Raw genomic sequence first — 10,920 nt, forward strand, 5'->3', positions numbered from 1 at the left:
CAACACGACCAAATAGCAAAGAAAAGAAATTTCATCATGACTGTAAAGGTAAAACCCGCAATTCCATCATGACTATTAAGGCTAAACCCGCGATGGGCAAGGAATATGGGAAATAACTAAAAATATTCAAAGAAACAACCCAGATGTAGCACTCTAAAGCAGTAATCGGTGATGGTATAAACCCAAACTGATGCAGAGAAGCTAAAACATTGACAATTGGTCAAACTAGTCAAAGCATCGGGATGAAGGATTGGATGGAAAGGATCATAGGCTCCCGAGTGGAGTCTTCATTTTGTTGAGAAGGTTAATCCTCTCTACAAACATAGGAAATCCCTCTAGCCCAATGAGTGGCTCTGGAAACTGAAGTGACAATCAACTAGGTATCTTCCTAGTTACAATTGAAAATAAGAATGAAAGAGATGGCCTACCTCGTTCGTATGCTATTATGATCTCCTTTGATAAAGACTCTGAACTGCTTGTGTGACGTGCTTGTTCCTGCTTCTTTTAGTGTTTATGCACCTACACAAGTGATCAATACACAACAAAACATGTCAAAAAAATAGATAATCCAATAACAACTTACTTAACTGATCAATGAATGTCAAGCGAAATGATACATGAACATATACATTTTGGGAAGATGAACCAACAATTGTGTATTATAAGAAAATAGATGGAAGTTTACAACCAAAGCTTTGATTTTGAAAGGTTCTCCTTAAGTGGTAATCCAAGTCCATGACAAAAAATCTCTAGGTACTCCTTCTCCAAGTCAATTGAATAGCTTCTAAGCACAGTCTTAGCATAAGGGTGCAAATGAACATAGACCAACCAACCTATAATCTCACCAACCCTTTGGGAATGGGAGAGGCTAAATATATAGGATTGAAAGGGAGTTAGGATATCTCCAAAGATAGGAGTAGGCCCTCATCTCAAGGAGGTAGCTCATAGGCATTAGACCAAGAGGCCAAGTTGGGAGGATTCGACCTCATATACACTGAGCAAACTCCACCTCACCACTCTGGGAGCCTCTAGATCACGAAGCTTCTCATCCTCTTTGGGAAAATTTCCTTTTTGAGATCATCTCCTGTATACATGTAAACACAACGATACCATTGTGGGTCGACTATAGTGCAACATGCGATCGTCAAGGTTTTAAGTCTCATAAGAGCAGTGATCCTCAAATTAGGGTTTTAGAGTTATTTCCTTCAGGGGAAGCTCGAGGCATTTTCCAATCAATGTCTTTGGAAGGCTCTGAACTACATATATGAATGAGTACACTACATTATGTTCATGTTTCGGGCGCTTTAGGGTATGTCACAGGGAAGTGCAGGAGGTGTGACAAAATACTATGTAACGGGGTGTTCTTACTCTAGAAAAGCTCCATCATTATCTTTATGGATGTCATCATTTCCTAAAAAAGGACAAAGGTGGCCTTCCTAGTGCAAGGTTGCCAACACGTATTGGTCATGATCATCAAATTTCCAAAATCTTGGCTGACAATGTTTGAGGAAGCTTTCAAGTTTCAACTATATTTTTGAGAGAATGTATGCTCTTTGGGTTGCACGAATGTTTGAGCCAACCATTACGCTATTATCCCAAAGAAAGTATAAATAATATGATCATGACATCTTCATGCCTTTCTTCCAATTCTGAGATATACCTTATAAATGCTAGGACATGTGAAACATCATTAAAAGATTTCCCTCCAAACTCCTGAAGATCCTTTCCATAGTTAGGATGGTGCCTATTTAGGTGTCCTGGGATATTTTCAATATATGAAGTTGGAAATCCTTGATCATTTATGATTTCTCTTCTTTTCCATTATATTATCTATGTCATTGAGGAGTAGAGTGTAGATAAGTGGTATTATTGAATTTACAGAGTTGATCTTTGTTTTATCAAATTTTTGGATGTATTTTTGATGCTGCTAATGCTTAGATATCCATGTGGTTATTAGTTTAAATGTTTTATGCTGAGCATGTGACATTATGGTGCTCTTTATAATATTTACTTTTCATTATTGTTTGTGTATTCATCTACAATAATATAACTTAATAACTTTGCATAGCATATTTCCACTCTGTTTTATCCATCAGTCCAATCCATGAAGGCACCAATCCACATAGGTGATAGGAGAGTGTTTACCACTTTATTACATCTTCTATCATTTCCTTGTTTAGTATAATAAATTCATATATGCAGTAGAGCATTGCAAATTTAAATTTCCTTGTAAAATATTTAAATGAGAACTCAGTACATCGGGTTTAACATAGTGTTTTTATGCAACCTAGCTTGATGATTTTAATTTCCTAATTAAAAACATCAATGACTTAATCCATTAATATAAGTTCTAATTTATGAACAAAAATGTGTATCTAAGAGTTATACCCCTAGAAAATTCCCCCTCCCCCCCCTCCCTACCCCCAACACTAGAAAGTGACTAGCCCATAATGAGATGAAACAACCAAGGTGACAGTGTGAGTAGATTTCCTAATGTTACATTAAATTTCTTTGTTGATTTTGTTACAAAACACTTGGTCAATTTCAAGTGCTAAGTTTCTTTGTTGATCTTCCCTCAAATACTCAGCCCTGTGCACAATATCTTATCAGGTTTTTGGTCCTGTGTAGGGCTTCCTGTAATAGCTACAATGCCTTACCAACCTGGCCTAATAGTCCTCAAACACCTATGCAAATCCTCCTCTAGAAGTACTATAATCTTGCGCTACAACTCGACCTTTATATAAAAGTTATTCCAGGGTTGTGATGCAATACACACAAGATGTTTTGGCCTATTGACACAGAAGGTACACCTCAACACATGCACAAAATATGCCTCCCCAACTCGGGTAGGCCAAATCGAAACACAAGAAAGATGGGCCCATAGATCTTGAAAGCATTTTGGAATAGAAAAATGCACCAAAATGAGTGGGCCCATAGCTCTTGAAAACACTGAAATAGAGGGTGGATGACCAATGATACACCGTAGCAATGCTTCAAACTAAAAGAGGCTGTTATTTTTGAAAAAAATTGCAATAGAGGGGGATTATGGCGGTGATATTAAAGTGTGCATATACTAAACATACTTCACTTATGTTTGAGTTGTATATTCTATTCAATATTAAGCGATACTTTCTGGAATGCCATTGGCATTGCATTATAGATCTGCAGGATGCAACTAAAAAAGATCAAAAACAGACTATTCCCTTAGGTGGCACTGACTATATCTTAAAACGGAGTGTATTTCCCCTCACACATAATGAAAACATAACAACTGTTTGAGATACAAAATTTAAGTCAAACCAAAATTACATCATAATTCTCGAAATGCAAATTTCTTCTCTTAATATAACTAAAAAGGGTCAAACTCGGCCTTTATAGGCATGTAACCCACAACAACAAGAGGATAAATCTTAACAAACCTAAGAGGGAGCTAAAAACCTACCCATGAGAACTTACCCTCAATCAAATAAAATGAATTATAGATTCCTATACCACTGCCCCATCCTTTGATTATTTTCATATGCGTGAACCAACTACCAATTGGAGTCCTTCCTTTGATAAAGAGTTTTCTTCACATTTATGTTCTTTGTAGACATGGATAAGGAAATTGATTAAACAAAAAAAAACATAGCTTTTTCCCTCATCATATATAGGACTAAGTACCAATTTCTCCATTTTATAGATTCATTTTATACAATTGATGACCACTAGATTATCCCCATATCCCTGAAATTTTGACGCTCCTTGCTTGCAACAAGTTATTTGAACTCCCTATCAAACCTTCTTTGAAATTGATATAATGGAAGCATTGAAAAATAGAAGGCCTCTTGCCCCATGTCAAGGCCGGGTGTCTTTGCTGGCTTCATCAAAGAAATCCCAAATGTCAGTATTGGAAATGGAATCGTGTGATAAAATCCTTTGTGGAGATATTTAAGAGATAATTTTGAGGCAATAGATAATATATTTGGCTTGAACTACACATTGAAAAGGAGACATGAGTCTCTCTTAAAAAAATTCAGCATTCCTAGCCAACCATATGCCTTAAGGCTACTATTATTTCTAGGGATCAAAGTTCCTTTAGAGTATGGTTTTTTCCGTTTTGTGAAACAATCCTCTACAAAAACCCCTTGCTAGCTATCCTTTGTTCTAGTGAGAAGGCCCATTTTAGTGCACGTAGACCTTGCATAGGAGCAAGTAATTGGAAGGTGAGAAACAATTTCAGGAGATTCTTTGCATAAGGGAAGTCTACCAAGACAATGTTGGATCCTTCTTTCAAGGATACCCCATGTGAGTGCTTTGCCTCTAACAGGAAACTGTATAAATATATCATATTTTATAGGATATCTTATATTCCATAGTTTTTTCCACTTCCATTGCATATCCTAAAATATTATTGGAACAAACATGGCCTTCTATCTTAGATTCAAAGTGTAAAGCTCCAAGATAGGATTTTTTCACCATATTTTTTTTGGATGCTACATGACATCTAGAGCATATTTGTTAATTTATTTTCAATTCAGAGATGGATTTATCTCAATATTATTTTGGTTATGTGCACCCTTCTATGCTATATAAATGAGAACTTGTAGTTTGTGGACTTGTGGTTGATGAAGATTATAACTACTATATGAATGATGTAATATGATTTAATCCATGTTTTTATGTTTTTTATCACCAATTGATCGTTCTACGTGATTTTTTTGACATATATGCATCAAAATATATAAAAATATATATTATATAAAATTAGCTCCCAAAATCTCACCCGACCCATGAGCTTTTAAAATGTCGCTCACTTCCACTTTCTCTCCCACTCCCTAGCTGCCATGATCCCATATAAGGATACCACACCATACCCTTGTCATTTATCTTTCAAAACTTGATAAATCTATAGTTATCAAACGTAATTAAAATGAAGAACTAAAAATGTACCTACATAGTTTGCTATAACAGGTTTTGTGGCATCCGCATGAGGTCCAATCACAACCAAAATTTTAATCTAATTTTTTGATAGGAGCAACAATCCCTCTTTTTTCAGAACAATTATACCTGCCTTGGTTGCTTTAATAACCATATCTTGATTTTGAGCATTGTAGATTGGAATCGCACTTACCTCAAAGAAACCTAATCTCTTCATAATGATATATATGTTTATTAAAGCTTTATCTATATTTTATTCCTTGACATTTCCCCACAAAACTACAGATTCTAGATAATTTAGAAAGAATTATCCATAGTCCAAGTCAAATCCCAATTCAATGGAAAAACCCATGCAATGTAGTGAATTATTCTGTTATGAAACCAGCTCACAAAAAGATAGAAAAGATAGATAAACTCCTTAGAATTCAACCTCTTCGAGGGGGCAACCTCCTTTACATTACACAAATGAACAATTCCTGGATGATACAAATGACATGACCTCCTTTCTATATATAGGAGTCTAAGGGGTCATAATATAATCAGAGCCGACATAACAATAGTAATGTAAGGGCACAATAATAAAAATAGTGGGCTTCTATGGGGCATAATATTAATAGTATGGGGACTACATGGCACAACAGTATAATAAGGGGGTTGTACTAATAACAATAAGGGGTTACCCTAGTAGTATAGGGACCCAACATGCCCCTCTCCTTCAAAAAGTGTTATCCTCAACACTTGAGTAGTTATTGATGCTTCTGTATAAAATTCTTGTCCTCCCATGTGGAATCCTCAGTAGGTAAGTTCTTCCACTTGATGAGATACTCTGAAACTAATCAATTTCGTAGCTGTCGGGTTCTTGTTTCTGTGACTACTCTAGGTTCCAATATGATTTTTCCTTCCTCGTCAAGTTCTAGCAATAATGTTTGAGCTAGGATATTCTACAAATTTTGAATGAGTGGCCACAGTTCTTCGTCCTTCTTCCATTCGTCTCTTGCTTCGTTTATCCAATTTGCTTGGATAATAGAAATAGCACAAAATAATGCTTCCAAATCCTCATCCTTTCTTGAGAGTGTATCTGCAACAACATTTTGCTTCCATTTTTTGTAGATGATTTCAAAGTCATAACCCAACACATTTGTGACCCATTTTGTTTCTCTTCAGAGGATAATATTTGTTCTAAAAAGTATTTAAGACTATCATGATCCGTTTTTATCTTGAAGAGTCTTACCATTAGGTAGGGTCACTATTTCTTAAGTGCATGTAGTATTAACAACATTTCCTTTTCATAAATAGCTTTGCGTAAATACTTTCCTTTGATTGGACAATTGTCAAAAGTAATCAGTCTTTCATCTTGCATTAAAACAACACCAATTCCATTTCCTGAAGCATCACATTCCATAATAAAGGTTTTTGTGAAGTACGGCGTAGCTAAGACCGATGCGTGCCACATTGCCTCTTTAAGATGTTTGAAAGCCTTTGTTGCTTCTGGAGTACATGAAAATGCATCTTTCTTCAATAATGTTGTTAGAGGTGCTGCTATTCTCTCATAATTATTAACAAACTTGCGATAACACCCTGTCAACCCGCGAAATCCTTGTAGATGCTTTATGGATGTGGAGATTTTCCATTCCTTAATGGATTTAATTTTGCTAGGGTCTAATTTAACACCTTCATGAGATACAATATGACCCAGATATTCCACCTCTTGTACTCCAAAGAAACATTTAGAGCTTTTTCTCCACCAATAGTTTGAGCACCCTGTCAACATGTTGAACATGATCCTTCCAAGACTTGCTATAGATTAGTATATCATCAAAAAATACTAACACAAATTTTCTAAGGAAGGGTTTGAAAATGGAATTCATCAAACCTTTAAATGTAGAAGGTGCATTGGTAAGGCGAAAAGGCATGACCAAAAATTCATAATGACCCTCATGAGTTCTAAATGTTGTTTTTAGAATTTATTCAGTCTTCATTCTGATTTGATGATATCCTGAACAAAGATCCAACTTGTTGAAGTAAATTGCTCCATGCAATTCATCCAATAATTAATCAATGACAGGAATGGGAAATTTATCTTGAATAGTGAGCTTTTTGAGCTCCCTATAATCCGCACACATGCGCCATGATCCATCCTTCTTGTGCAACAATACTACTGGAGTAGAGAAAGAACTCTCACTAGGTTGAATTATAATAGCCTCTAGCATTTCGGCAATCATACGTTCAATTTCACTCTTTTGGGCATAGGGATATCTGTATGGCCTGATGTTTGGTGGAACACTTCTTGGAATCAAATGAATAGCATGATCATGATCACGAATAGGTGGGAGGCCTTTGGGAGTCTCAAACACCTTGGAATGATTGTCCAAGACTTTTTGGAGATCTGGAGAAATAGATGATTTCGATGTGGAGACCTCTAGCGAACATAATTGTACAATTATGCCTCGTTGTCCCTTCTTTAGAAGCTTTGTCACACCTTTAGAGCTGATTATATTTCTCAGCTTCCCTAGAATACCCTTAATTCAACTTCCTTTCCTTCCGCACAAAATTTCATCAGAAGTTCTTGAAAATTAAAAGCTATTGTACCCAAGGGTTTAGCCATTGGAATCCTAGTACAACATTAGCACCACCCATTGGAATGGAAAGCATTGGGCTATTCAATACATATTCTCCCATGGATAGCTTGATATTATGGCACTTTCCAGAGCAATTTATGTTTCCTCCACTTGCAACCGTCACTTGACACTTTGGTGCTAGATATAGGAAGCAATTCAATTCCTTGGCCATCTTATAATGAATAAAATTATGGGTACTTCCCGAATCAAGCAACACTATTACCTTTTTCTTATTGATATGTCCTTCTATCTTAATAGTTTGGAGAGTGGTAATTCTAGCCAATGCATTACAAGATATGGTTGCAACCGTCACTTGACACTTTGGTGCTAGATATAGGAAGCAATTCAATTCCTCTATCTTACAATGAATAAAATTATGGGTACTTCCCGAATCAAGCAACACTATTACCTTTTTCTTATAGATATGTCCTTCTATCCTAATAGTTTGGGGAGTGGTAATTCTAGCCAATGCGTTACAAAATATGGTTGGATTCATTTATTCTTTATCTAGGGTTTGTTCTTGGAGTATATCCGCTTCTTTTAACATTTCTTGTTCCTCTTCCTCCTCCTCTTCACAATCTATGTAGAATAATTTCTTCTCAACACACTTATGACCTTTAGTGTATTTGCTATCACAACTGTAACAAGTCCCTTTTGCTATTTTTTCTTCTAATTGTTGTAGTGTCAACCTTGTAGGTTGGGAAGGCTAGGGGCATCAACACTTCCATCTTTATAGTTGTGAGTGGTAGGCTTCCTGGTTTCCATAATTTTGCTTTCCATTTTTCTTGTTAACTTGAATGCCTTCTCCAGTGAATTAGGTTCCCAAAGGTGAACCTCATGTTGGATATTATCCTTTAAAGTCCCTATGAACACATCAATCCTATGCTCCCCTAGAATATGTTTTACCCTTATGTTCAATTTTAGGAAGTCCTCAATGTGCTCCATCATTGAACCCTTTTGTTTGAGATTTATCAAATTCGTAAAAAAGGTGTTGCTTTTTGTATCATCATAATGTGCTATCATTTCTTCCATAAAAATTGCCCAAGTGACAATTTGTTTACGAGAGCAAAGCCATTGATACCATACAAATTTATTTGGTTCCAAATATAATGTTGCAATACGTACCTTTTGTGTGTTTTGCACATTATGGAGATCGAAAAATTGCTGCATCTGCAGTATCAATGTTTCGAGATCCTTGCCATCAAACTTGCTTATATCGATATTTGGAACATGGTGGGTCTTCAATCCAACATTAGAGTCTATGAAATCATGATTAACATTTCTTTTGTTCTCATCATGTGTTTGCTTTACTACCCTTTCACCATTAGTAACCATTTGTTGTAGCAACTTATTCAAATTTATCTTCAATTCTTCCATCTTAGCATCCATGCCATTCATCTTAGTGTCCAAGCCATCCATCTTAGCTTCCATGCCATCCATATTAACTTGAAAGTCATTCATATTAGCTTCCATGCCATTCATCTTGGCTTCAGTTACCTTTTGTGAGAGTGAAATTTGTTGTACTTGGTATTGTAATTTTCATATATCATGTTGTGTTTCTCCCTCTTCTTAACGAGTCATGCTAGAGCATTCAGGTTACTTACTAGGTGTTTCTATTTTATTTCTTTGCAGAATCAATTAATCCTAATAATTCTTCATTATAACCTTTGAATTCCTTCAAACTAATTTTTCAAACAAATTTTATGCAAAATTGAAAAAAGCACTACACACCTTTTGTTTTACTTTGTAAGAGCTCCATATTGAACCTGTTGTATCTTTGTAACTGCGGATCTCAAATATACAAAATTTCATCCTGCAGTAGCCCTTTGAGTCCTATTTCTAACCCCACAAATCTGATCAATATTGGATTCTCCAAGGAAGAGTTATGCCAAATCTACTGCGGTGACCTGATTATAGACTAGTTCAGTAGAGCGAACTTTTACGAAGTGCCACGTGTCACCTTTTCGACCTTAGTACCTACAACTATTATAATGAAAACTGAAGGCTGTCTTCATTTTGAAACTTTTTATGAAATTTCAATCTGATTCTCAAAACAAAAGTTATGACGATTTTCCCGGGTGACCAGTTTGGAATTTAATTCCGGAGTCTGTGAAAACCCTAATTTTAGCATATCATATCTTTGAAAATATAGTGATACAGTTATGAAATTTGGACCCAAAGCTTAGAACGATTTCGGCTCAAATGGGTTTTTCTTGTAGCTTTTGTAACAACACAAAAAACAAGTTATAGTGAAAATTCCACGATGACCTGTTTGGAGCAGCGAAACCCTAGAATCCAAAGCTCTGATACCAAATGTTATGAAACCAGCTCACAAAAAGATAGAAAAGATAGATCAATGCCTTAGAATTCAGCCTCTTTGAGGGGGCAACCTCCTTTACATTACACAAATGAATAATTCTTGGATGATACAAATGAAAAGACCTCCTTTCTATATATAGGAGTCTGAGGGGTCATAATATAATTAGAGCCGACATAACAATAATAATGCAAGGGCACAATAATAAAAATAGTGGGCTTCTATGGGGCACAATAATAATAGTATGGGGACTACATGGGCACAACAATATAATAAGTGGGTTGTACTAATAACAATAAGGGGTTACACTAATAGTATAGGGACCTAACATATTCATTTTAATGAGACACTAGATTAGGAGAATTGTCGGCCTATGCCTTATTCAAATAAGGTGAAGTATATCAAAGCCACAAGTATATCCAAAACTAAGAAGCCCCTAAAACTTGAAGGAAGGAATAATGGCTCGGAGGCAATATTTCATGATCTTGAAATTACTTACTGAAGGCTTGGGACTGATCCCCCAGGATCACAGTTATCATGCTTTTAGTTCTTGGCTAATATCAACTGTTTCTTAGGGTTGAATATGGACTTGTGTTCCTCTGGGATGCAGGTGAATTGGCCATGACTTTTGTTCCTCGTATTGTGACAAATATTGTCTCAATATGTAAATTAACCGTGCTTAACAATGATCAACCATGTTTATTTTGGGATTTATAATATTTATCATATGGTTAATATACATTAGTTTACAATATTCATCTTAGTGTTTATCAGAGGATTTTCTCGATATGAAAATCAATCGTGAGAAACCTATCGTTTCCAAAACATTTATAAGTCAATGCGAATAAATTATGCATAAAAAACACATAACGATTTTGGGATATCACAAGGATGTCTTGGATGTATCTCTTCATATTCTTGGTTTTTTTGAACCTATACAATTTCGAAGTGGTGTATTTTTGGATGGCATTGTTCCAAAACAAATTGATCGGTGACAACAGTGTAATATACTTGGACATGTGCAAGATTATTGCTTTTATCTTCACCCGTGTTATCATTGTGGAA

Source organism: Pinus tabuliformis, chromosome 2_1 (genome assembly GCF_031772625.1).
Source record: "Pinus tabuliformis cultivar Carrire ecotype Pingquan chromosome 2_1, CPIR1, whole genome shotgun sequence".
In the NCBI taxonomy this organism is placed as follows: Eukaryota; Viridiplantae; Streptophyta; class Pinopsida; order Pinales; family Pinaceae; genus Pinus; species Pinus tabuliformis.